This window comes from Nomascus leucogenys, chromosome 6 (assembly GCF_006542625.1).
Source record: "Nomascus leucogenys isolate Asia chromosome 6, Asia_NLE_v1, whole genome shotgun sequence".
Classification (NCBI taxonomy): domain Eukaryota; kingdom Metazoa; phylum Chordata; class Mammalia; order Primates; family Hylobatidae; genus Nomascus; species Nomascus leucogenys.
The window spans coordinates 108,155,043-108,182,246 of record NC_044386.1 but is presented as its reverse complement, the minus strand read 5'-3'; the positions used below and the strand labels follow the sequence as shown (position 1 = coordinate 108,182,246).

At 51.2% G+C, this 27,204-nt stretch overlaps 1 long non-coding RNA gene across 1 annotated transcript; it reads right to left on the bottom strand.

Moving 5' to 3' along the window:
* Positions 1–709: 709 nt before the first annotated feature.
* LOC100590193 lies at positions 710–12,885 on the bottom strand. The gene is made up of 4 exons (XR_121999.3): positions 11,594–12,885; positions 10,894–10,975; positions 10,022–10,159; positions 710–4,162 (listed from the first exon to the last, which is right to left on the bottom strand). It is a non-coding gene; the product is annotated as an uncharacterized LOC100590193 (long non-coding RNA).
* Between the last annotated feature and the right edge of the window lie 14,319 nt (positions 12,886–27,204).

Below are 27,204 nucleotides of genomic sequence, written 5' to 3'. Positions count from 1 at the left end.
CGTTCTTGGTTAAATATGAATAAGGATAGTGCCCAGTTATGCACACAGATGTGAGGATTAAGCCACGATTTAATACACAAACTAGCACTTAGAATAGTGCCTGGCACAGTAAGTCGATTATTCTCTGCAGTCCAAAGGCCTTGTGAGAATGAATGCTGTGATGAAAGCAGGGTTGTGAATTTGCTCATACATGAAAAAAACTTATCAGTGGCTTTCAAGAGACTCACCACCCCCTGCATCCCATTCTGGTCACAGAGATGAGATCTGGAGGCCGACTCCACTGCTTCCCAGCTGTGTGGCTTTGCCTATTTCTTAGTCTCTCTGGGCCTCTGTTTCCTAGTCTAGAAGATAGAATTCAGTCTTATGGGGTCATTGTGAGAATTACATGAGAAGACACCGATGGAGGTTGAGGAGGAGCGTGGGGGCTAGCTCCCAATCCAGAACCTCCAGGACCCCTCTCCTGAGGGCAGGGCACCCTCAAGGCAAGGTAGGCCTTGCACTGGCCATGACCTTCACTTCTTGCCCAAATGACCCTAGCTCAGGTCAAGAAGACAGACTTTCCAAGCCTTATAAGACTTCTTGCTCCATCCTTTGCACCCATACCAGTGTCCCCACCACACCTCAAGACACAAGCAGTTGTTTTTGCTGGTGGTAGAGTGCTACTTTCCTCATTCATGTCCTCCTAGAAAAACTGACCAGAGACATGGAAGCCTTTGCAAAGAAAATTTATTCGTTGTAGGCTGCAAGAAAGGCAGGGGGTTCACAGCATAGGAAGAGACCTCTACCAGAGCTTGCCCTAGTACTCCCTCAGGAGAACCTGTGGGGCTTGGAAGGGTCCTGGTGATTCAAGCTACCTGAGTGCCATCTCTGCTCTCCTACTTCTGCTTCTCCAGCCTCAGCCTTCCCAGAGCCCCACACCAGGCCAGCCTCTGGGAAGCACTGGAGCAGGCCTCGGGAGCAATCCTCATTTTCCTGCCAAGGACCCCAAGGAACAGCCAATCCTGCAGGAATGCAGATGACCAGCAGCCATGGGCTCCCATCTGTATGAGGCTCTGTAACCCTGTAAACCCCTCCTCTCACCCCACTGCCCAGTTCAGGTTTGGGCAAAACCCAGGGGATGGCATTAGGTGGAACTGCGGGAGAAGCCCAGCTAAAAGACTATTTGAGGTGACCCTGCAGGGGAAGGGTTAATGTCTCTACATGTGGGCGCTGGCAAGGGGAGTCTGCAGCTTTAGGGACCTCCTATAAGTGGCCAAACCAAACAGGATCTCTTTGGGGTCAGACTATAGACTTTAAAGTCAAAGAGACTTGGTTTTGATCTCAGTTCTGGCACTTACAAGCTGTGTGACTTAGGACATGTAACTTTTCTGGGCCTCAGTGTCCTCATCTGTAAAATGGGTGTACCAATGACACCCACACCCCATAAAATGATGAGGAGTCACTGCACTAAGGCATGTGACCTGGGACCTGACAGCCTTCTGCACTTGGTCACTCTTACTGCTTTTTTTCTTCCCAGTCCACTGGCCCCACAGCCAATCTGAAGTGATTGTAGCTGTGCCCAGGCCTCAGGGACCAGGTTTCCCAGGCCCCTCTAGACAGCCCCATTAGGCCTCTTTCCCTGCCCCCTGCCCCTGCTCCCTCCCAGGCTACTGAGGCCCTACTGAGAGCTCTGCAGCCCCCAACCTAAGGCAGGTGTAGCCTGACCCAGTGCCCCCAGGGAGGGTGGTGTGCAGCATTACCTCTCAGAGACACTTTCCAGGCCATTTACTCTTTCAGGGATGAAGTAGGGGTGGCAATTGCACTCCTGGGCACCTGCACCTCTTCTGCTCTGTGATGTCTTTCTCTCCAGACACATGCTGCTTATGCAAATAGGCCCATTCACAGCCCTGTTCCCCACCCCCCAGCACGGTGATACTTCTGGGCTTGGCCAGATGGGGGCACTTCCCAGTTCACCATGTCCAACACCCGGCATGACCCCGGTGCCTCTAAAGACCTCCTCCCCCAAACAAGCAGGTCCTCAGGGCAGAGGGGCAATGTCTGCCCAGAAGGAAACTGGGCGCCAAGACCTATCCACCATTCTCCACCCACCTCCCCTGTTCCTAGCCAAGCTCCTGCCTCTGCCCCTCACCTGCAGAGGAGCTCCAACAAACCAATTAACCTCTTTCGATTTGGTGAAACTGGAATAATGACACTCACGTAAGCAAGAACCAGAGACAGTAAGCCTGGCACTTAGTAGGTTTTCGATTAACACTAGCAACCATGATGTATGTGATTATTAGGCCCCAAAATGGCCCATGGCTGAAGCCACCAGTGATTGTGGGATACTTTCTCCAGCAACATCACTACCACCCTCTTAAAGCACCCATGCCAACTTAGTTGATAGAAGTTAAGCCTATTACATTGAACCCCTTTACATCTTTCAATAAAAGTATCTTAGGAGCACAAAAAGAAAACATAACAGTATAGAAGAATGCATTCCCCCATCACCACTCCCCAGAGGTAGCCTTCCAGTACATACTTCCAGAAACGATCCGTATATAAGCATACTTATGACTCACTTTTAAACATCTACAAATAAGATCATACTCCACAGCCTGTTCTGTAACTTATTCTATTCACCTTATCATGTGAACTGGCCAACCTTCCACATCAACTCATATACGGAGATCTACCACACTGATTTTTACAGCTGCATAGGTATTCCACAGTATGAACAGACCATGGGTTCATGTCCATTTCTTTACACTCTTCAAAGAAATGCTCTGATGAACATCCTTGTATATAATTCTTTGGGAACTTTTACAAATATGCCCACAGAGTAAATAGTGCCATTTGTTTGTGACCAAGTATATGTGCCTTTTACATTTTGATATTGCCACATTTCAGAAAATATTGTACAATTTACACTCCCTGACAGTGCTTGAGAGTGTCTTAAAATAGGCATGTGATGGTACAGAAACCACAAAATTAGCCAGCCAGTCGATACAGGCCACAAAGGCACCCACAGAGCCAGCGAAGAACGGCACTGGACTAGCATGTTGTCCTTAGGGTGGTTCCCAGTGGTTTCTTCCTGTCTGGGCCTGTATAGGCTGGGGGCCCAAGGGTGCCCTGAATCAGAAGACAGTGGGGCCCACAGGGGGACTGGGTGAAGGGCAAGCCAGCATGTCCTGCCTGAATGATTTCCTGCAGCCATTGTCTCTGCCCTGCCTGGTCTCCTTGGGGGGAGTTTATTCAGGGGCCTTTGGAGAGGGGACTAGGCAGGAGGAGGGTGTGCAGTCCTCACCAAAGGCACCCAGGAATGTGTCATAGGAGGGGGAGAAAGAGGAAGGGGGGGAACTCATCCCTGGGAGAGACGGGACGTCAAGAACCCCTGACTAATGAATAGCGAGTTTGCCCTTGAACCTCACTGGGTTTCGCCATTCTCAGGCACAGAACAAGAGCTGAGACACGTCTGAGCCCAGCTGCACAGGGACGGCGGCGGTTCATCTCAGACACTTTGACAGGCCGGGCCTTTTCCCTGCATAGCTCAGATCTGCCTCCGTGCTCCCCTGGCAACAGCACAGCAGCATGGCTCCCGGGTCTAGGCCCTGCCTGCTGTGAGCAGGAGGAGGGAGGAAGAGGAGCACCAAGGAGAGGACAGCTGGGGAGAGGGAGTCATTAACTCCTAAAAGGCTGGAGTCCCTTGCTTCGGCAACTTTGCCAGTGTGCTGCCCTTGGTCCTAGACTGGAAACACGGTGAAGAGCTTCCGTTTGCTGGAGGCCTACCCAGAATGTTCCATGCACCTCAGACCCAAACAGACCTGACTAGGTGTGACAAGAACAGACATGGTGAAGAAGGAGATGCTAGGCCAATGGGCCAAAGGCAAAGGCCCTTGAGGGATGGGTTGGGGTACATTTTCCCAGGTCCCCTGCCAAGTCCCAGATGGGCAGATTACGGGGTCCTCCTCCTCCATCCTGGTCCCTGGCTGTTACAACCTCAGGACAGAGGCTACTTGTTCTCCCTTCCTGCTGGGCTTTTTCCCTTCTGAGGCTCTTGCATGTCCTGGGGTGGCTTGGCTCTGTATTCCAATCCTGTGACCTTTGTAAGAGTCACAATTCCTGTCTCCATTTTCATAAAAGCTGAAAAGAGGCTGTCCGATCATACTTCACTTCACAGGACAATCTAAAGATAAGAGAAATAATATGTGAGAAGCTTTGCACTCTGGGGAGGAAGGTGTCCTATAAATCTCATTCAGGTATTATTAGGGCTGAAACTAGGTATTTCTGCCCCCCTGGGGAAGGAGGGGCGGTGGGCTGGGGGGAGGAGCTCCTCCAAGGTTGTCTCAGCACTTCCCTAGCAGGGCAGTCCTGAAACTCAAAGGCAAGAGGTCAGGAAAGTTAAGGGTTTATGTCTGTGGCCTTTGAAGCCTCTGGGTACAGCTGGCACTAGAAGGTTAGAGAGAACATCATTTCAAGGTACTTTATCTGTGTTATTTCTATGCCTCACTGCAACTTTATGAGAAAGGTGTGGTTATCTTCATGTTAGAAATAAGGAAATAGAGGATCAGAGAAGCTAAGGAGCTGGCCCGAGGTCATGCCAGTCATATAACATGCTGAGCCCACATCCATGTATCAGCTGTACCAGTGGAAGAGCCGCCTAGCTGGGGTGCTGTGGAGAGGGGTCAGCACCAAAAAGTAGTATTTCCCCTATGGTTGCTTCTCAGGGATTGGAGCTTTTGAGTCTAAAGGTTCTGGCCTAAGGAAGTAGAATGGGGCAAGTCCCAAGGAGAGCACTGCAAACCCACCTTGAGGGCCACCTGAGCAAACAGAGCCACCAAGGCAAACGCCATTCAGAGCAAACAGAAGTAGAACAAAGGAAAAAGGCATCCAAATTAGAGGCTGGGAGCGCACCTAGGTGAGACTCATGCTCTCTGCCCAAGTCTTGCTCCAGGACAGGTCACTGCCCAGCCCCAAGCCCCTTGCCAGCAGTGAGCTGGGTTTTCATTTTTGTAGCCTCTAGGTAATGGTGCCTCCTTGGATTCCAGGCCAGCTTGAACGGGACAAAGCTATGTTTCCTGTGAGCCAGGGGGCCGGGAGCAGGGGTTACTGGCAGGTAAGAAGAGTAGAAAAGGCAGGAAGAACTTCCAGATGAAAAAATGCAGGGGCTAAAAGGGACCTCAGATACCATCTTATTCAGTGTTCCTTTTCTTTTTTCTTTCTCTTTCTTTTTTAAGAAATAGGATCTTGCTCTGTCATCCAGGCTAGAATGCAGTGGTATGATAACTGCAGCCTTGGAACTACTGGGCTCAAGTGATCCTCCTGCCTCAGCTTCCCAGGTAGCCAGAACTATGGGTGCACGCCACCATACTCGGCCAATTTTTTCTTTTTTTTTTTTTTTGAGACGGAGTCTCGCTCTGTCGCCCAGGCTGGAGTGCAGTGGCACAATCTCGGCTCACTGCAAGCTCCGCCTCCCGGGTTCACGCCATTCTCCTGCCTCAGCCTCTCCGTGTAGCTGGGACTACAGGCGCCCGCCACCATGCCTGGCTAATTTTTTGTATTTTTAGTAGAGACGGGGTTTCACCATGGTCTCGATCTCCTGACCTCGTGATCCGCCCGCCTCGGCCTCCCAAAGTGCTGGGATTACAAGCGTGAGCCACCGCGCCCGGCCAATTTTTTCATTTTTTAAGAATAGGGTCTCACTGTTCTCAAACTCAGGCTGTTCTCAAACTCTTGGCCTCAAGAGAGCCTCCTACTTCAGCCTCCCCAGTTACTGGGATTACAGGTGTGAGCCACTACAGCTGGCTCAATGCTACTTTTCTTGGGCAAGGAGGTGGCTTGCCCAAGACCACTCAGTGGGAAAGTGGGCTAGAGTCCAAATCTCTGACTTCCAGCTAGGTAAGGCTGTGCCTTCCTATGCCCTTGTCACTTAACCAGACCACTCTAGGCCCTCAAAGGCATTAATTTCACCCAACAAGGCAAAGAGATAGGCCAGGTAAAAGAAGTCAGTGTTGGCTAAGTGCACCATGTGTCCAGGTGTGGCCTCAGAAAGCCTGGAGCTGGAGGAAGACGCTGCCTGCCTTGAGGCCAGAATCTTTCCACGATGATAGAATATGGCTCCACACTACCCCAATACCACACCCCCATACTCCACAGTCAGATAACAGAAACCATGAACTTCCCCTGGCTGATGAAGAAACAGGCATGAGCAGTTAGATCGGAGAACAAACAGACCCTCTAATCCTGACCCACGGTGCTCTTGAGAAGAAGGGACAGGAAGGAGGGGCAACTCTAGGGGACGTGAGGACGGTGAAAGCCCACAGAAGCAGCTCTTCCCCAGAGCCTGGTGGCAGGTCTGCTGCCAGCTTGGGGCAGGAGCTGGGAAGGCCCTCAGCTCACTGCCCTCTGCTTCCGGTCCTCTTCCAGGTCAGGCAGGGTGCCCCATGCTAGGCAGCCTTGACTTGCTTGAATGCAAAGATCTCAGGATCCCGCATCCTGCAACCTGCTCAGGAGCTGCCCTCAAGGGATGTCTGTATGCTTGCTGATAAATGGACTCATGATGGGGCAGAAAGATACAGGGACAAGTTCTGCTCAGCTGTGCCCTCCTCCCTGGGTGATGGGTTGGGCCAGGTGTCATTCTGACTAGTTGGTGCCCAACCTGTACAGGTGGTTAAATATTCTGAATATCACCACTGTCCCCATTCCCCAAATCTCAGCTATTTTAAATGACCTGGAGAAGCTTAACTCCTTCATCTCTGCCCCATATCTAAGGGAAAAGGAGAAGAAAAATTTACCCCACTGAGTGTTTCCCATGTGCCCAAGAGTCCTCATAGCAGCTCCAATGGAGGTAGGGATTATGATGCTCATTTTACAAATGAGGGTTTGGAGGCTCTGAGACATCCAGGGTCTGCTGCAGAGTCATGGCAGAAGCAGAGCCCTGGGCCTCGGCCCACAGCATCTTCTCCTCTGTCCCTACCCTCCAGCCAAGATCCAAGGCCTGGGCTGCCCCAGTTCTGCTGAGCTGGATGCCTCAGAACCCCTTGGGCTTGCATTCGCACCCCCACCTCAATTTCCTGTCTCTCCTGGCTTCTCTCAGGGCCCATCGCTGAAAGAATCAGGGGTTCATCTCAGGGGTTCTCTCCCCTTCTCATCTAGGCAGGGGAGCCATTTCACCCAGCATACTTGCTTAGTTCTAGACAAATCCCCACCCCCGACTAGCCCAACAGCATATTCCTGGCTGGCCAGGGGGATGATACCTGTGACTTACAGAGACTTCTTCTAACTGGGATTGGCAGCCAGAGGATTTGGGAGCTGGGGTAAGGGTGGGGGCAGCTACCAAACAATAAAACCTTGGCCATGCAGAAAGGGCCAGAAAGCCCTAATCTTGGGAACTTTCCTCCTGAGGGACAAAGAGGAGGTGACGCCCGACTGCGTGCAGGGCCTGTGCCTCAGCCCTCCACTGGGCACCGCCCGTGCTGGGTCCAGCCCTGTCGGGCCACTGCCTTAGAAGGAGGAGCTGCGCTCGGAATGTGATTCTCCAGCTTTGCATGACACTCTGTTAGCAGAGTGCGACTCCCAAGATCCCCTGTCACCTCCTAAAGCCTCTGCCGGCCCGCCCCCCAGCACCACAAGGATCACCAGATTAAGGAGCTCAGAGCTACAGCTGAGGCGGCTAAACCCTGGGAGGTAGGAATGGGGAGGGGCAGGGAGGGCGGTGGGCAGCTCTCCCAAGGCCCTGCTGCCCTGCCTCTTCTCCCAACCCATACTATAGGCAAACTCTCTCACTCTATCCTTGCCATGAAGCGCTAACTTCTATCCTCTTTTCTTCATCGAGCTTTGGACTTCACACCACCAGTTATCCAGCTTGAGTGAGGAGCAGCTCAGGGAGACAGGGAAAGGGGTAGAAAAAGAGGCCCCCCAGAAACAGAAATAGAAAGAGAGAGAGAGAGGCAGAAAGGGGAAAGGCAGCCCAAATGGAAGGAACAAGTGCACTGCGTGTGGGAACTGGCTGGCACAGCAGCATGGGAAGGAAGGTCCCTGCTGGAAAGGAGGCCCAGGGTCTCTCCCCTGCCTGGCCTAAGTGGCTACCTGAGGTTAATTCCAGAGGCTCCTTGTGGATGGCTCTGGTCAGCTGCCTGGCCCCAGTGCAGGATACATCCCACAACACCGGATGAGAGAGTGGGAGGGTGCCAGAGATGGGGAGGCTGGCAAAGAAGGAGCCAGACACCCTGGCCACTGAACCTGAGATCCCTGCACTGAACAGCAGGGTGGTGCTTCATCTCACTCCCCACCCACCACCTGGGGTTATTCTGAAGGGCTGTGGAGAGGTGGGAACTCTGAAATTCCCAGATGAACCCTGACCCTTCTCAGCCCTGTCCCCTGCCCACCCCCACCAACCCCGTCCCAGGACCTGCAAGGGGCAACCAGGACACACCCAGGGCCCTGGCCAGCAGCTGCTCTCCCCCCAGCTTCTCCTTTGCCACTGCCAAGCTCCCTTCTGCTGGGCCAGGGCCTGCTTCTCACCACTGCAGGGTAGGGATGGGGAAGGGCTCCTCTGTGAAGACCTGGGAAGACAGGCTCTGCCTGCTCCTGGTCCTCCCCACACTCTGAAAACAGGAGCCCACACTGAATATCAACAGGGATGAAATCCTTCCTACAACACTCCCCTCCACCCCAGCCAGAATTCATTAGTCCCATTCCTGTCATTGTGCTAAATCAGCAAATGCTAAATCAACACAGTTTTGAAATGATCACCACTGTTACCACCATCAGAGGCTTTCTGAGCTAGAAGAGAGCCAAGAGATTCCTGAAGCTCAACTCACTCCTCTTGCCAACAAGAAAACTAAGATTCAGGAGTCGGGGTCACTTGGCCTGCCTGAGGTCACATAGAAGCCAGTAGCAAGGACATGCCTTACGCCCTGTCTACCAGACCCCTTTCCTTTCAGGGCCAGGCCTCTACGAGGTCCTAAAAGGGAGCTTCTCCATCATATCCCACACAAGATCCTGGTCCAACCACAGGCGGCACGGGTCTGGGGACAGGGGAGGCCGTAATGCGATCAGCAGACTGGCCATCTGGCTCGGGGACGGAGAAGAGTGCAGACTGGCTGTTTCTGCTGCCCGGTCCCGAGGGGCCCTGTGTCGCAAGAGACAGACTGCCAGATGGACAGGCACTGGCCTGGGTCTGGGAGGAAGCCAGTGAGTCCCAGTAGTCAGAGCTGACCAACTTTCAGACATGGAGGGGTGGCAGGGAGAAGGCACAAGGAGCAAAGCCAGGCCTCCCAGAGGGCAGAGAGATAGAACTACAGGATGGGAAAGCCGTGATTCCCCAGCCAGGCTCAGAGTCTGGCTCCCCAGGTAGGCCCAGCCCCTCTCAGCTCCAAGACCCCAGCCTACTGGCCAGCCACAAACAGGGCCCCCTCCCGGGGAAAGGCAAACACATCTCCCCTGGCACCTTCTCAGACATGCATGCAAAACTAATTAACATGGGGAGACATGCGAGCAGCCGGCCAGCTCCACACCCTCGAGTCCACGCAAACAAGGCGAGCCCTTGTCCAGGGGACGTGCACAAAGCTTTGTTGCTAATTTAGGCATCTGTCTCTGTCTGGTCTGGTCCTCCTGCCTGCGCTGGGGTTTTTCCCAGCCCCTTGGACAATGCTGGGAACAGGCCCACCGATCCCTTATTCAAATCACACCCGGGACAATGAGCTCATTGTGCAGGCCACAGAAAAGGGGATGCTGGGGGGTGGGAGTGTATAACGGGGCATCAGGGAGTAGAGAAGGGTGGGGGGTGTAAAGAAAATGGGAACCCAGGAAAGTGTTTACTAACACAGCCCCTGCAGCTGCCTTGGGCCCCCTTGCCCCCCCTCAACCTGGCTTGGAGCTGGGGGAAGTGCTGGGACTCAGAGGTGGGGGGCCCCAGAGTAGAAGAAGGCTCAAACCTTCATTTTGTTGACCTCTCCCACCTTCAAGTTTATAGCTACCTCTGCATGTCCAAGGCCAGGCACATTTTTTAATAGGGTGGTTTGGGGGTTTGTTTTATTCTTACTTCGGGCTTAAATGTGCAGATCCCAACTGCAGAAGAGGAGACAGGGCTGAGGGGAGAGATGCTGGTGGCTGTGCAGGGTGGGACCTGCTGTCTCGGCCATTGTCTTCAAGCAACGTTTCACGTTCTCCTCCTTTCCAGCTAATAAATTAGAGAGGAGACAGTGAGCTGCGAAGGGAGAGGCTCCCCATGGATGGCGGCAGAGGGCTAGAAGGCAAGTCTGGGAGCTCATAGCAGATGGGGCTCACCCAGCCCAGCGGCTGCTCACACCACACCTGGTCAGACACTCGCATGCAGCCCCACACAATGAGCAGCACGGAAAAAAATACACACACACACACACGCATCTCCTGAGGTCCCTGAGGAGGACAGCGGGGCTTTGAAATGCCCTCCCTCTTTACTGCCACCTCCCCCAGTTCCTTGTTGCACTGAGCGCGCCTAGACAGGCCGACAGAAACAGACACACATAGCCCGACACTGACACGCAGACACAAAAAAAACCACACACACCCAGAGGCAGCCCCAGACACACACACTGACAATGGTGTAATGAATGCAGGAGGGTGACTGCATTCAGTCAAAAGCCCACACCCTGGCTGCCCAGCACTGGGGTGGCTAAAAGGTTATGGAGAGGCTGTGAGCTGGCTCTCCCAAAAACCTCTTCCCCAAGGCTCCCAGGACTGCCGCCGGTGACACAGGAGGTGAAGTAAAATACTGTTTCAGGCATCCAGATGGAAGCAAATTCCTCCAGAGACAGAAAAGCATGGAACTGGTCTCAGCCCTTAGTCAGTACTGGCTGAACTGTCTGGAATTTCTTTTATAATAAAGGGTGCTCAAAATTCATCTGACGTATCCTGCATTTTGAGATGATATACCTTGAAGCTGGGGCAAAGTGGAGCCTTGCTAGGATAGTTTCCTACTGCAGTACAATCCACAGGTTACAGTGATTCCTTCCTGCTGTTAAAAAAAAAAAAATTCTGTGAAGGATATCATAGGATGAAGAGGAACACAAATGGTTAAAGTATCAGAAGCTCTTAAAACGTGTTTCTGGGGATCCCTCTACCATCCCAGAGGAATGGAACTATAATAGGTTGCACCGTAAGAAATTGCCAATATTTGACTATTTTTCATCAACAAGAAAGAAATTTCATATGGGTCAACCTAGTAGGTGCTGGTTCCAAGAACCACCAAGGATATTTTCCCGTTTTAAATTAAATTACATTTTTTTAAGAGACGGGTCTCATTCTGTCACCCAGGCTGGAGTGCAGTGGCATGATCATAGCTCACTGCAGCCTGGAACTGCTGAGCTCGTGATCCTCCAGCCTCAGCCTCCCGAATAGCTGGGACTGCAGGTGTGCCATCATACCTAATATTTTCCCTTTTTAAATGTCCTTCCTAAACTGGGTTATTTTCTCCCTGAAGTAGAAAAAAAAACAGTATTCCAAAACCTAAATCTACCTTGGACCATCCATCTACAGCCACATAAATACATTGCACAAAGAGGTCAGAACAGCAGCTGGAAAGAACTGCGAACACACATGAGCAGCCCAATGCCTATGTCAGGAAGGGACCCACCTTCAAACTCTTGCCACCGGGGCTTCTGCTTCTCTTTTCACTGTCTTCTGACTCCAGAGCATGTCCTAGATGGGGACAGAGGAACATGAGAGGGAAAACAGAACTGAAAATGGGTCAACTGCGCACCCAGCCTCTCCAGCACTGGACTCTGCATGTGCTCTGCCTTGGAAAAAGCATCTCCTGGACAGCCTCATAACTGAAGCACATGCTGTCCACTGGCCACCATATTCAAACCCAAGGCCAGCCTCTGTGCATGCGGTATTCATCCAGCAAACCACCTCCAGGAGACCCAGGCAATGGAAGCCAGAGGGTGTGGACGCCACCCAGCGTAGGGAAGGCCTACTCATTGCCAGCATCTGGACATCCGTTGGTCTTGTTGCTCACTGTCACAGAAGTCAGAGCACACTGTGTCTTCCTGGGAAATCACCCTTACCAATCTCTCTGGGGCTTCCTAGGGAAGGAAAGGTTGGAGGCTTCAGAAGCAGAGCCCAGCACTGCTCTGTGTCTCACCACCTGCTTCTCACCTGTCCACAGAGGAAAGCCTGTTCCATGTGTGCCCATCCTGCCCACGAGCAGCAGCTGCTGAGGGTGCACACTTCCCTTGAAGACCTTTCTGGTGGCTAAGGACCTGGGGCTCTATTTAAAGATATGGAACCACCTTTTATACAGCCAGAAGTGGTACAGTCCCTCTTATATCCTTGACAAATGCTATGTAATTTCTGAGAGCTTTATCTTACTAACATACACACACCAACCTCAACAAAACCACCAAAATAGCAATAATAGTAAGATGAAACTTATTGCCCTTCCCACTCCTGGAAGGCAAGAGAGAATGACAGAGGCTGCAATTTGGGCTTTAGGGCTGGTGAATTCATTTGCAGGACTAGGCCCAACCCAGGGGTTATAAGAATGACTCCCCAAAACCTCAGCTGTATGAAGAGAGGCAGCTGGGTATCCCCCATTGCTAACTTATCTGCAGGCCCACCTGCCAAAAACTGTACTCAGGATCCAACCTGGGTGCAGGGTAGCATGAGAACCAGGGTAAAATTCTAGCCTTGGTGCTCTGAACAGCATCTGATTTCTTCTGAGGAAGAGAAACCTACACATGAATTCATCAAGATGTAATTTATTGTTTGATTACATTTAAGATGTTTCCTACCAATCTCACAAGTAAATCGCCATAGATTACTGCTATTTTGATTTGTAAAATCAAACTGCCTTTTAGTCTGGGTGTGGTGGCTCATGCTGTAATCTCAACACTTTGGGAGGCCCAGGTGGGAGGATCGCTTGATGCCAGGAGTTTGAGGCCAGCCTGGGCAATAAAGACCCTGTCTCTACAAAATAAAAAATATTTTTTTATTTTTATAAAATAAATATAAAAGTCTGGGTGTGGTGGCACATGTCTGTAGTCCCAGCTACTCTGGAGGCTGAGGCGGGCGAACTGCTTGAGCCAGAAGTTCGAGGTTATAGTGAGCTATGATCAGGCCACTGTACTCCAGCCTGGCCGACAGAGCAAGACCTTGTCTCAAAAAAAAAAAAACAAACAAACAAACAAAAAAAAAGGTGTTTTTTAAATGAAGAAAGGGAAACTGAAATGTCACAATTCTATACAGAAACAATGGAATCTAGAGAATTACAGTTCTAGCTGAGGCTAAACGACAGCTTAAGGTCATCACGGGCAAAGCATGACATGGCCTCTGACCCTTTTCTCTCAGGCTCTTGGGACATGGAGAGGGGCAGGAAAGCCAATAAGCCACAAACTGATGATAACTGTCGGACCCAGAGTGCCTGCTAATCTAGCACACCACCCCCGCTAGCCTGGCCTTCCAGCTCTAGATGGATATATGCCTTTCCACATCACACAAGCCAAAGTGCTGGGCCAGGGAATGTGGTTTCCTTCTCTGTATCCCCAGGGCCTTGCCCAGAGGCTGACACATAATGTGTGGTCAATAGACATTGAATGAATAAATGAGTGTGGTAAGAAAAAATACAGTGTGGCATGGGACGACTTCCAATTTCAGAGCCCCGCAGTTCCCTTGCAAACTGGGAAATGGCTCCACAGCACAGCCCTGGGGCTGCTGACGTCCAGGCCAGGAACCATAAGAGGTGAGTGGCACAGGGTGGGTGTGGCTGCTCAGCTCAGGTTGGCCTGGGCAGCACAAGGCCTGACAGCCTCCAGTGCCCACCCATCTTGCACATGGTGACCATACCAATTCTCTTAGCCTGCTCCCTACCTCTGTCATTCTTATCCTCCACCATCTGACCTGACCTATACCCAAATCTCAGGCCCAGTCCAGCAGGACTCCTCCTCCCCCTTCATCTCCACCTCTAAGGCCCTGGTCAGAGTTCTCCCCATTGGCAGGGATGCCCTGTCTTGCCCTCTCGACAGCCTAGAAGACCTGTTTGGGCACAGTGAGGCTTCTCCACCCCAATCTAATTCCTCTTCTCTTAACTCCCAAGGACAGAGACAAAACATCAAAACAATCTGCCCCTTGGATTTTTTGTGCCGCCTTAAGCTGGTAATACTAGTTTCTCTGCTCCTAGAGGTCAGGGGTTCTCCCTGCACTGCAGAGCTTATGGCTGGTCTGTAAACACCACAGCTATTGTGGAGTGACTAACAGAGAGCTGACCCTGGTCCCTTGCTGGCCACCTTACCTGGCCTTTACTCGTGACAGACCAGCAAGACAGGGGATGCATCTTGAGTGTCACAAGGTAAGTATTAGTATTCCCAATTTTGCAGATGGGAAAACTGGCTCAGAGAAAGAGGGGAAGGGGTGTCCTGTGGGCTCTGAATTAGGTCAGACCAACCCCTCCACCTGGATACCCACTGGGCCACACTGCCTCTGCCTCACACCACCATGGTCTTGGAGTCTGCGACCCACAGTAGAAGAGAGAACAGTGCACTCAATACTGGGTAAAAGAAGCTGCAGATTCAAAGGGAAGGGGTGGCTATAAACTTGAGACTTGTTTCTTTACTCCCTTTTTCCCCAGCACTCATCAAGGATGTAACATGCCTTCAGAGGCATCTGCCACCTCTCCTAACCTAAGGAGACAGCAGGAGCTATGGTGCAGAACTGGGCAGATAGGAGGAAGGCTTGACATTCTCTGCTTAAGGACAAGATGAGATGGGACAGAAGATGTGGGCTCCCTTCCCTCCTCCAGAAGATCATGCATGTTACATCGGGGGGGATATAACACTGCAGAAAGCAAAAGGCCAGCATCATCCCGAGCAGCCACAATCCCTTGGCACTGTGGGCAGGCTGGCAGGCTTGGGCCAACCCCCTAATTTTATAGACTGAGGCACAGCAAGGATATGGAGCACACAATTAGGAGATAAATCCGGACTGGGTGGTATGCTCCTCATCCCTCTAGCACCGCACCAAGGCTCCCAGGGGCCCAGCATGGAGACCTCCCATCTTGATTCTCCAGGTGTACTGCCAGCCCCAAGCAGGAGACACTGCAGAGGCATCCTTTGGCAACCCAAATGAACTCATGCTGCTTCCCAAAGCCGAGGCTGATTCCTTGGGAGACAAGGACTCACTGGGGGCTGATAGTCCCTCCTATGCAAGGGCTGTAGCTCCTGTAACACACCCCATGTAGTTACCCAAATGGCATTTGGCTTAGAAAAGAAGGGCAAATCCCTGGTCAAATTTACTATTCTTTTTTCTCCCCAAGAGATGGCCCTCAAAGGAGATACAATATACAAAGCATGAGCACAGAACCTGGCACAGAGTAAGTGCTCAGTAAATGGTTCCTGTCCCCATCATCATGACTTATTATGACCTCCTCGATGCCCACTCCCTACCTCCCAGGCTCATGTGAGGAGCCTTCTTTTTATAAACTCAAGGCTTACGGGACCTGGAAGGCCCTTAACCCAGTCCAGGGTTTCCAGGAGAGGAAACTGAGTTTCTGAGGGGGAAAGGCGGCTGGGGGCAAGCCCAGATCCACAGCCAGAGGTCCTCCAAGGGGAGAAGCCTAACTGAGGCCCCTCTGCCCTTTGACAGCAGTATGAGCCCAGCATCTCCCCGGAAAATCTCTCTGAGGCCCTGAGGCTTGGCAGGGAGCCAGGGCAGGAGGCCTCTCCAAGAAGACGCTGGCTCTGAGCCAAGACGCATCCCAGAAGCTCCAGCTCACGGAGAGCAGCACAGGCTGAGGGGAGGAGGGGCAGCCAGGAGAGGGGCGACAAGGAGCCCTCAGGCCAAAGGAAACAAACCTGCTGAAAGTGGGTTTGGCACGAACCTCGGATGCATGGCTGCCTTCCCATGCCCTGTGGTTTCTGCACATCTGGGAGACTATGAAATCACTGCTAGGGACAGGGGAAGGAGGACGACTCTCCTGTTATCTACAGCTGTGTCCATTCAAACTCCACTGGGGCACTGCTAAACCTTCATCCAAAGACTCTTCTGGGGTTTGCCCATTGGCTGCCTTATCCCCACCTTAAATGCTGAAAAATACAATGTTGCCTGCAGATTCAAGCCACGACTTCTGCCTCCAAGGACTGGGGGGTAATCCCCATTTAAAGGGCTGTACTAGGCACTCCTAAAAGCCCCTTAAGGCCCGAGGCTCTCTACTTGCCTCCTCTCTAGCTTTTCCATGGACCTCTATGCACAGAGCCCTGTGTGGCCAGAAGCCTCCTGGGGGGAGATCAGGATTAGTTACTAAGCAATGGGGATGGAAGAGGTCTTGAGCATCTAGTGTAGACCTCACTGTCCAATGAAAATATGTCAGTTCCAAGTATAATTTTAAATGTTTCAGAAGCCTCACTAAAAAGTAAGAATGAACAGGTCATTTTAACAATATATTGTATTTAACCCAACATTATCATTTCAACATGCCACATTGACCACATTTCATGAGATCAACAGCATGTGTGTCTAGTGGTTATCATAAAGGACAGCACAGCTCTTGACAACAGCAGCTTCTCCCCATTTTCAGAAGAGGATGAGAATGTGGTCCAAGTATCTAAGAAAAGGGCATAAGGATAGAAAGGGAAGCCCCAGCTGTGCCCATCAGCCTTTCCCTTCAGGTTCCAAATACACAGTCATGGCCTATGAAATAGATAATTTTATGATCAATCAAATTCAGGGAGACTGCAACATAAACCTATTTTGAAACAGACAACCTAGAAAGGAGCAGAAATGAATATACTTGACATTACAAGGCTAAGACCAGCAGGAAGACACAAGAGGGCGGCTCTGGGAGACCTCTGCATTAGATGCCAGTCTTGCTAAGGATCTCTGTTTGTACAATCTCTGCTGAGGGCCACCTGGCTCCTATGGGGTGTAAATACACTCCAGCACTGGGTTTGGTGAATTTTCTACCATGTATCCCTGTAGGAACTACCCACAAAAGCTCCTCTCTGCTTTAGAAGGCAAGAACAAGTCGTGCATTTACCCAGTGCTTCTAGTCTTCTTACTCCGAGTCGCCATGCCAACACACAGTCATAATTACTGAGGAACGCGTCAATAGTGGCAGCATTGAAAAAGACACTATATCAGGGCCTGTAAGCTAAGCAAGGTCAGGCTCCTCGAAGCCCCCCAGCTTCCTGCCCACTTCCTTTATTCCACTCTGATCCATTTCTTTCTCTTCATTCTTTCTCTCCCACCCAGATGGTCTCTGATTATATTTTCTCTGCAGAGAAAGGAACTACAGCTCAGCATATAAAACACTTTTATAGCAATTGGAAGACAGGTTCTCCTTGGAGTCCTGATTTTAACTTGTGGGAAAAGTCACTTTAACATCCAGGCCTCAGTTATTTTGCCGTGAATGGGAAGAATATTTTGGATATTGCCTATTCAGCAAATGGGTGGCTGCATTTAATTCGCCTTCTAAATTCAGGGCTGATTTGTGTTATCTGGTCAACTCTAAGATCATCTTTCTGATCTGCACCAGAGATACCAGAAGCTCAGGGAAACAAAGGACGGTTCAGATCAGAGAGGGAGCGGGTTTTAACACCTCAAGAACAGCAGGGCTTGTATTTCTCCCCAGGAAGGGCAAAAATCTCAAAAAAAGGAGCCAGGAGCAGCTGAATGGTGGGCTCTATCAGATTATAAAAAGATAAGTGGGATGGATGAGAACTATCAGGCTAAGTGACAAGCATCCTGAGGCCCCCAGTGAGAAACAGGACATGCACCCATTTAAAATGAGAGGTCAGAAAAAGAAGGCAGACAGCCATCACCAGAGCCCTACACAAGAGCGCCCCAATTTCAGAACACCCAGTGCACCAACATCTGAACTTACAAAGGAGATAAATTGGAGGCTGATGATTAGCATCACAAAATGATTATTCCCTTTGTAAAAGGCTTCACTGCAGGACTGCTTTAAATAGTGCATTTAAACCATGATCTGATTTGCTAAATTCGATTTATACACATCTACTGCCTAAGCTGGCGTGCGGCTGTATTTACATGTCTTCCCTTGGCACAGAGGAGGGGAGAAGCCAGCCATTATTTGGGGCCTTTAATCCTTGTAGACAGTAACTAATCTGGGGAGCTGAACCCTGTTTTTCTTCCACAGCTGGAGCTTAAGCTGCAAACCAGCCCTAGTTACCTACTCTGCTTTGCCCATGCAGATTCTACCCAAAGATGATAGAATTTGGCCAGGATCTGTTGGAGCCTTTCTGCCAACGGGGTCTCCCATCAAGAAGCACAACCCTCCCCACACCCAGGGGTGACACCTTTCCAGCCTAGAATTCCAGAGAATCTGGTCTGTTGCAGGGTCACTAAATTTATTCAGCACCTACAGTTATCATGCTAGGGATTCAAATGCTACCTTTTGGGAGCCATGGAAATTTACTAATCTAAGCCACATTCTGTGATTTGTACTTAAGCCGTGGGAATCAAACCTGAGCAAGTACAGAAAGGCTGACTCTCCACCCAAAGAGGACAAAAGAATGAGTCGGCCAGGTCTCATGGCCATTGTGCTCACCTCAGTTCACCTAAAGGGACTTGCAGGTGTCACTGACAACATAGTCCCCCAAGACACAAATGACCCTTTCCTATAAGGTCCAATAATGTGATGGGGCAGTTAGGAATAGGATGACTACCAAAAGGGAAAACACACTATCCACCTCGTACCACTTGCCATGAGAGAGACCTAGGGAATTAAGGATCAGGAACCTAACATTAAAAAAATAATGGCCCCCTAGAAAACTGAAGTCAGGGACTTCCCCTCTACCACCGCCCCCATCCTCTCATTATCAGAGGTTTTAGCCCCACTCAATTATCAAATATTTAGAGACACCCACAATGATGAGTCCAGCCCAGCACTAGGAACTGGGGGCAAAGAAAGGAACAAGGCAGCATCCAGGTCTCAGCAATTTATAGTGAGGAATGGAGTCGCTAGACCACAATTAAACTATCTCCAAGTTGAGAAGCCCACTAAAGCCTGGTCATGAGAGGATGGGAACTGGACTGGGAGTCAGGACCCCTGGGTCTCAGTCCTCACTGTACGAGCTAATTTTGTGACCTTGGTGAAAATCACTTAACCTCTCTGGACCTGGTTCCTCATCAGTGACATGAGCAGTTGACCTACATAATCACTAAGCTTTACATTTTCTATAAGTCTTATGCAGAAAAAATGTTCATCTCTCTAAAATCCTGATGAGCTTCATTTTAAAAACAAGGTTATAAACCATCATGTTTGCTTTTCTTGGCTGCCAGGAAGCTCAGAACAAACACATTATTCAGTCACACAATCTATCTGAGGCCAGGGCTTTAGACTGGGAGGCTGGGGGATGACAGGAGAGCCCTCACTTGTGAGGCAGGGCTGTGTGGGGATGGGGACGGGGATTCAGGAAAGGCTTGGTGCTTATTTGAAAGATGAAACCACAACGGTGATGAATCCCTGTGTTCCTGTGTATGTGCAGAGAGACAGGTTGGGAACATAGGCCTTGGGGCATATAGCCCCGAGTCCACAACCGGCTCTGCCACATCCTAGCTATGGCAAAAGCCACAAATAGTGAATCATCACCCTACCTGTCAAGGTGAGGCTGAATTCTCCTGAAGCTGTTAGCACTAGCCCTAGCACAAAGTGGGACTCCAAAGACACAAACTAGTATTACTGAAGTTTCTTGGTCACTCTGCATATAAATGCACACGCCTGGGACCTGCTTCAAGGCAGCGGTGGGTCAATGCGGACAGCTAGAAAAACAGTGATTGTGCTTAAATTATTCACGAGGGTAGGATAGGGGCAAAGGAGGCAGAAGAGCAGAAGCTCTGGCCCTTAGGCCTAGAGAGGGCAAGCTCAAACATGCAGCTCCACTGCCCGGCCCGCTTCATCCGCATCTGACCCCCAGCCTGCCCTGGGATGGTGTGAATGGAGCCTCCTGGCCGGTCCTCAGCCCCAACCACACGATGGAGGCCCTCGCCAGCTCCCGCCCGGGTCTCGAGGCCCACGGCTCCCTGGCCCGTGGCTATCCTTGCGCTCCAGACCACACTCAGCCCCAGGAGGGCGGCCTCGGCCCGCTCGCCATTTCGGGCTTCGTGGTTCCAAGAAAACGCGGGCGTTAGCCACGCACCTAACACTCCTCGAAAATAATCAAAGAGCTTGAAGCGCTCGCGATTGCAGACTCCAAAATAACGCCATTGTTCCCCACGCGGGGAAAGCCGTTTCCGCCCCTGCGCGGGGTGGGCAGCCCAGTGAGGGGGGCTCTTACCGGACGCCTCTTTCTCCCCAGCAGCCACGACACGCACAGTCGGGCTCGGCGGCTGCGGCTCCGGGGATCGGGCAGCCGCGACGGAGGGTCCGGCGGGCTGTGGGTAGGAGGACGGCAGCCATTCTTTCCTCTAGGCCTCGGGGTAATGAATAACGGGGCATCTGTCTGGGGCGAGCGAACAGGGCGCTCTCGACGCGCGTTCCGCTTCCGTGGGCCGCGCGGCTGGGCGAATGCGAGGAGGGGCTCAGCGGGCCCTTGGCGCGGCGACCTTCCGGGTGCCCACGCAGCCATCTTGCCGCCCCTCTTCGCGCTCTCAAAATGGCCTCCCGGGCCCGCCGTGCGGGCCGAGAGGAAACAGCCGCGGGCCTGCCGGCGCCCTTCCCTCCTGCCTACCCAACCCCGGGCGTCCCGTGGGCGCGCGCGCCCCGCGCCCGCACTCTGGGGCCTGCGACGACCTTCACGGCCTGATGCCAGCTCTGGGCTGCGGGCGCTTCGGGTTCGGAAGGCCGTAGGCCCAGGCGGTGTCCTGGTGTAGACGAGGTGTGAATCTTGGAAAGGATTCTTTGCTTAGGCTCTTGCCGTACCGCGGCTTCCGAGTTTGTGCCTGTTTTTCCAGTTTCCCTAGCTCTGGATCCAGATCCAGGCCCGCGGGGGCCGGCCTGATCCTGCGCAGGCGGGAAGCAGCCGCGCCACTCCCAGCTAAGGCTCTAGCAACCGAGCGCCTCAGGCTCCCGCGAACGCCGGGTGTCCAAGAAGCCGCCTCCGGTGCTAGAACCGCCAGAGCCGCCATTTACTTTGCGCCCACTGTGTGCTACACGCCGTGTTCTGCCAAATTATGTCACAGAGCAGAACAAGCCAGCAGGTGTATGGTTAAAGCCATTTCACAGGTTGAGGGTGAGGGATGACATTGGATCCGGGCCTAGGGAGGAGGGGAGTCGTCTTGCTGGTGACCCAGGTAAAAACACAGGCGCACTACCAACCTGATCCTGGAATTTCCCAACCTCCCAACCCGCAGCCCACTCTCTGAGACATCTGGAGCGGAGTGCGGGTGCGGGCAGCCAGCTCCTCCACCCACTCCCTGGCTCTGGTCGCTCACCTCTCCTCCGGCGGGCCCTCCTACTAGTCAGTGCTGCTAGCTGCTGGCGAGTTCGTGACTGCGAAGAGGGCGCCGATCGCAGGCGGGAACCGCGCCAAGGAGGGAGGCACCAGCAGGGGAGTAACTGTAAAACAGAGCGGAGATATCAGGCACCCCCCACGCCCGCCCAGAAACGTGCCTGGCCTTCTTGAAGGTGCACTCAGGGTCGCGTAGCAGTGGCCTTGGGGGCGGGGACACACGTGTCCTCAGGTCACAACCACAGCCTGGGGAGGTTGCTGGGCACCGGTGGCGCCTCAACCATGCCCTCCCAGGACGCAGGAGAGAAATCGGGTGGGGCACCGGCTAAGGGGGTTAGGGGTCATGTTCCGTCTCACCTGGAGCTCTTTACCTGCCAGCTAGCCACGCTTCCAGCCACCCGCTTGGCCACCGCAGGGGCAGGCGAGGGGAGCGACCCTCTGCCTGCTCAGAGCTGGAGCTTCGGAAATGGAGAACCGTGAGGTTCTCACCTGCGACCCAGCAAGCGCATCGCGGAGAACCTGCCCGAGACCACCACGGGACAACCCTGGCTGCTCCGGACAGCGCCTCTCGTGAATACTGAGATTCGGAACCTTCCAGAGCTGGAACCCCAGGCCATTTTCCGCAGGCGCCAACTGTTAGAGATGCCATACCCCAAGCTAACCTGGGCCTCCCGGCAGCACCCCCTTGGCTCCCAGCCCCAGCCCTCTTGGCAACGCAAGTCAGTCCAGATCCTGGTCCCTTCAAATCTCTAAAGACATTTATATGCTCCCCCTCCCCAGGCAGCCAAGCTGGGAACTTTACACCCATGTGCAACCCCGCTCCACAAGCCGTTTTTTTGGGGTCCCGATTCTCCCACTTCAGGCCCAGTGTGTATGGCATGCCCTGGAGGAAGAAGGCAGCTGGTCATCCGTCCTTCTATGTGATTTGGGGTATCTACTGGGGTGTTCACTGTCTCCAGCAGGTGGAATTTCAAACTTCAGATCCAGACATTTATATGCATCCCTTGCCCCAGCCTGGAAAAAAGAGCTACCGTTTGCTCAGTGCCTACTGTATGCCAGGCACTTTATTTGTATATTTTACTTAATTCTCACATAACCCTTGGAGGTATGGGTACTATTGTCCCCATTTCACCCAGAGATGCCTGTGACTTGTCAAGGATACAGAGTCGTAAAGGCCAAAGTATGCAAAAGAACTCTGTCCCACAGGCATGGGCATGTCCCCAGCCCCTAGCTGCTGCCCTTCTGGAATCTGGACTGCCAGTTTATTAACCTGGTCCTGGATAGTCCTGGGTCTTCCACCCTAGTGCCTCAAATCAGGAATTGTCATCTCCAGAGGCAGAAGAGGCCACAGAGGCAAGCCAGTCCTGCTCTCCCCATGACCAGTAACAGGGAATTTCTGCAGCCCTTCTGGATACCCCAGAAGCATTTCCACCCCTCTTTAGCATAGATCCAGAACCTTGAGGGAAGCTGGTGAAGTGTCACACTGTCCAATAATTCACTCCCAATTTTTAAAATCCTAGTCTACACTGTCAAAGAAGTGGGTGACCTCTCATTATCGGGATAATTCAAGAAGAGAATGAGACGCATTGTCAGGGAGGGCTTGGTATTTTTACACACAACCCCAGTGGAGACCTAAGGAGACTCAGGAGCTAAAGAAAGGATTTTGAGGAAACGCTCCTCTCTTGAGTTCCTTACAAGAGATTTCATCCCAACTGATATTCAGGCAAGAAACCCTAGCTTTCCCAACCTCCATTCTGAGACGTGCTTTTTCTTTATATGACGTTAATGTGACATTGTTTCTTCTTTTTCAATGAAACCTCTGTAAGAGACATCCTCCATTAAAAAATATATATATGTCCATTGGGACTGAGGTGAAAGAAATATAAAGCAAAAGTGAAGAAAAAAATAGTTGTTTTTTTTTTTTCAGAAGAGGGCCAAGGACACAGCCCCCACCTGTAGGCTGCCTGAGATGGTAAAGATGGCAGCTGTAGTTGAGATGGGTGAGTACCATCAGACTTGGGAGACAGCAGGACTGGGGGTAATGGAGAGGACAAGGGTCTGAAGTCAGTCTCCAGAGGGCAGAGGAGAGAGGTCTTTCATAAAACAAACTCAGGTCAATGATGTAAGTCCAGCCTACCCAGGAGGGTGGCCATGGTGCCCAAATCCCTTTCCAACTCCATCTTCCAAGTCCATCTGCACCCCAACAAGAGAGAGAAGCCCTGAGAAATACCACCCAGTACAGTTCTGCAATACACAAAGAGCCGGGATTTGACCAGAGATAGAGGAAAGCAGCTCCACTCATAGCACCCCCTAATTTGTGGGGTGTAGGGGGGACAAAAACTAGGTTGCAAACTGAGGGGGTTGGGACGGCGAGGCTGACCAGTGAGGGGCTCCAGTGTCTGCACAGATGGAAGCTGAAAGGAAGTTCTAATTAGCACAAAGGCGGCACCTTCCATTAATAGCTCACCACTGCTCCTGGATGCCGCTGAAGGCAGCCAAGTTGGAACGTGTGAGGCTCACCTGTCCCCAGCTCATTAACAGACCTCGGGTGAGAACAGGGCTCTCCTGGAGGACGACCAGCCCATACCAGCTCTCCCAACCAAAAAAAAAAAAAAATCTAATGACAGGTTTGACTTCTGGGCCCATCCAAGGGGACAGTGTTTAACACAAGTCCAGTGCTCCTGGACACAAGCTCAACCAGGCCCCCCAGGACAGTGCTCCCTCCAGACTCGAAATAAATTCATTTTCAAAAGCCCTGGCATATATTCCATTTATATGAAACTCTAGATAGGTAAAACTAATCTATGGTAAGAGACATCGGAATGGGGACTGGCAGGGATTGACTGCTGAGACGTAGGAAAGAAGTTTTTGGAATGAAGGAAATGAGGTTTATCTTGGGTGTTGGTTACATGAGTATAAATGCATTTGTCAGAACCCACAGAACTGTACACCTATGATCTGTTTCTAGTTGTAAATTATACCTCTATTAATATATGTGCGTGTATATGTATGTGCATTTATATCACACACATATCCATACAAAGGTCTCAGCCCCTGACTGTTTTCCCCATAGCCTGTGATCTCGTTGATGTGAAGGTTCACACCCTTTTCAAGGGTCACAGTGGAAAAAGAGGCCAGAGCAGATGGGGAAACGGGACTGTGCACATCTCACAAACACGCGGCCAGGGCCGGGTGGGGAGGAGGAATGTCTAAATTGAATCAATTAGCTGCAGAAAACTTCAGAAAAGAAGTAAGGCCCTTTATAAAAACAAAGCCCACTCCTTAATCCCCAAAGGCAATCCTCTCCCCCACTCCCATGGCCATTCCTCAGTAAACAAAGAAATCCCTCCTTCCACGTCCACACCTCAATATTCATTATGGGCTGACGTTAAAGGCTGCATTCCAGCCTCCCAGAGTGCCCTAATGACTGGAAATCCATGGGCAGATGACTGAGGGCTCTCACTCTTTCTTTCTCTCTCTCCATTCTCTCCCCATCTCCTCTGCCCATCCCATGGCATTCTGTAGCAGTGTTCTTTCTTTCCTTCTCTCACTTTCTTTCTTCAAATTAGTGAATAAGCAAACCAAGCAAATCAAGGCAAAGACATCACTAACTCTACTTTGTTCATTTATTTTGACATGTGCAATTTAATTTTAATTATTTATGGTAATACTTCATAGTAGGCGAGTAAATGTGCCAGGGTATATTTGGTAACATTAATGAAGTCTGCCTAATAGGAACCTTCATTCCAGCACCCCGCCTGGAGAACTGCTTGCTGGAGAAGTGGGGTGAGACCACTGGTCTGTGGTAGGGTTTGCAATTTTTTGTGGGGGTGGGGAGGTGGGGAACTTAATGGGTTTGAGGATTAGCGAAGGGAAAATTAACCCGATTCTAGAGAAGAAGCAAATACGTAAGCCCATAATCATGTGTCGATGTGGATTGTGTGTATTTAAACACCGAGAGAGCACACTTTGTGATAAGGAGGCCCAGGCGTGCACACATGCCACATGCATATTTACACATGAATCTCAAATGTGCAAATCAGCAGAGGCCCACAGAAATTAGGCTCTGGGCAATTAAAAGTTGAAATAAAAATGGAAAATGTGATACACAGAGTTCTATATCTCTTCAAAGTGCCTTTCTCCTATTTATATGAGTCAAGTGGGCAAACAGTGAAAAATTTGGATGATAATAAAAAAGGTAGGGGATTTCTTCAGCCTGTGATCACACAGGAATGCTCCCCTCAACACACAACGAACCATGAAACACTAGTCTCGGTCAATGCAACGTTGTTATCTTAAATGGGGCTGATGATTTATAGCACCCCACCCTGCCTCCATCCTTAACATAACTGATTGTTAATATAAGCATATGATTTGGTTTGTAGACCATGTGTACATATATATACACACACATAGAATGGGTATATTATATATACGTATGTGCAATCATTTACTCCAAACACATAGGTAACTGGTACACCTTAAGATACATGCTTCAAGGCATTTATATTAAAATTATCTATAATGATGATAGATTTAAGTCATAACATAATTAATGCTGGACTTTTGAGAATAGAAATATTTGACCTTTTTTTTTTTTTAAGTACCAAGGGCTTCCTGTTTCTCATCTCTGCTTTGTTTGTCCATGCCCAGGGTAGTGTAAGGACATTTCAAGAGACAGAAGTGGGTTATCACCTTGAGACCAACCGCATACCTGCCTCAGGATGGAGTCCAGGATGCCCCCAGAATATAAAAGTCTGGGTTTAGTCCAGCTCCTGGGGCAAGAAATATTAAACTTGGCCATTGCTGGCTTCTTTTAATGGATGATCCCACTTGAGAAAATGGGGCCTCTCCACCACTAAGGTATGCCAAAGGAGAAGGCCCCTTTCTTGGCACAGCCACGTGTAGGAGAAGGTTAGGAATGTATCCAGCTGACTCTCGAATACCTGACAGGCCATGAATGCAGGTGCCCCTGGAAGTGGCCTCACAACAGCTTCCTACCCTCTCCAACCAGAGGGCTGTCTTGGCCATGAGAGCAGGGTCATCAGCTGAAGGCACCTCATTCCCAGCTTTCTTGCCTGGCCCCAAGCTCCTTGAACCCTTCTCCTTAAAGCCATGGCCTGGCTCTGGCGTGGGAAAGGCGATTTGGAGCTTTTCACAAATCCAGTATCCCCTTGAACCAAAACCAATTAGCCTGGCCCAAGGTCCTGTCATTGAGGCCCTGGCCCTCTTTTCAAACCCCTGCGGCTCAATTGCAGTGAGGGGCTGGCCAGTGAATGCCGGGACCACTTAAAGTGGTGCTTAAGCCAGACCAGGCTTGAAGGAAGGAGCCAGAGCTTTGGGAGCTGCAGCGCCCTATTCTCAGAGCCACTGACCAAGGTTTTGTTCCAGCCACAGCCCCCACCCTGGTTCTATTTTTAAAAATCCTCCCCTCCTCTCCCAGCTGTCTGGAGGAGAGATGAAAAGCTGGCTCTAGGAAGCCACGAGACACCCAAACTTGGCTGCCCTGGACAGAAAGGACATCCTCAGGTTCTGAATCCTGCCCCCAAAAGTCTTGCCCTCCCTGCTAAGGGAGAAGGAGCTCTAACACTGATAGAACAGCCAGTGTGCACTGAAGGCTTTCCATGCATGAGCCATCTTCTGGATGCAAAAACTAAGACCCAGGGAAAGCGACTTGTCTAAAATCACAGCACTGAACAGCAAGAAAATTGGGGGGAAGAGTCTGGGGGCTCCTGAACACCACTGTCTTTGGAAGAGAGACATAGAAGAGGATGAGAGACCAAGATAGGTCTTGGGGGGGATGAAAGGACTCGTGGAAGAGCCGCCCCAGGACAAGCCCAGG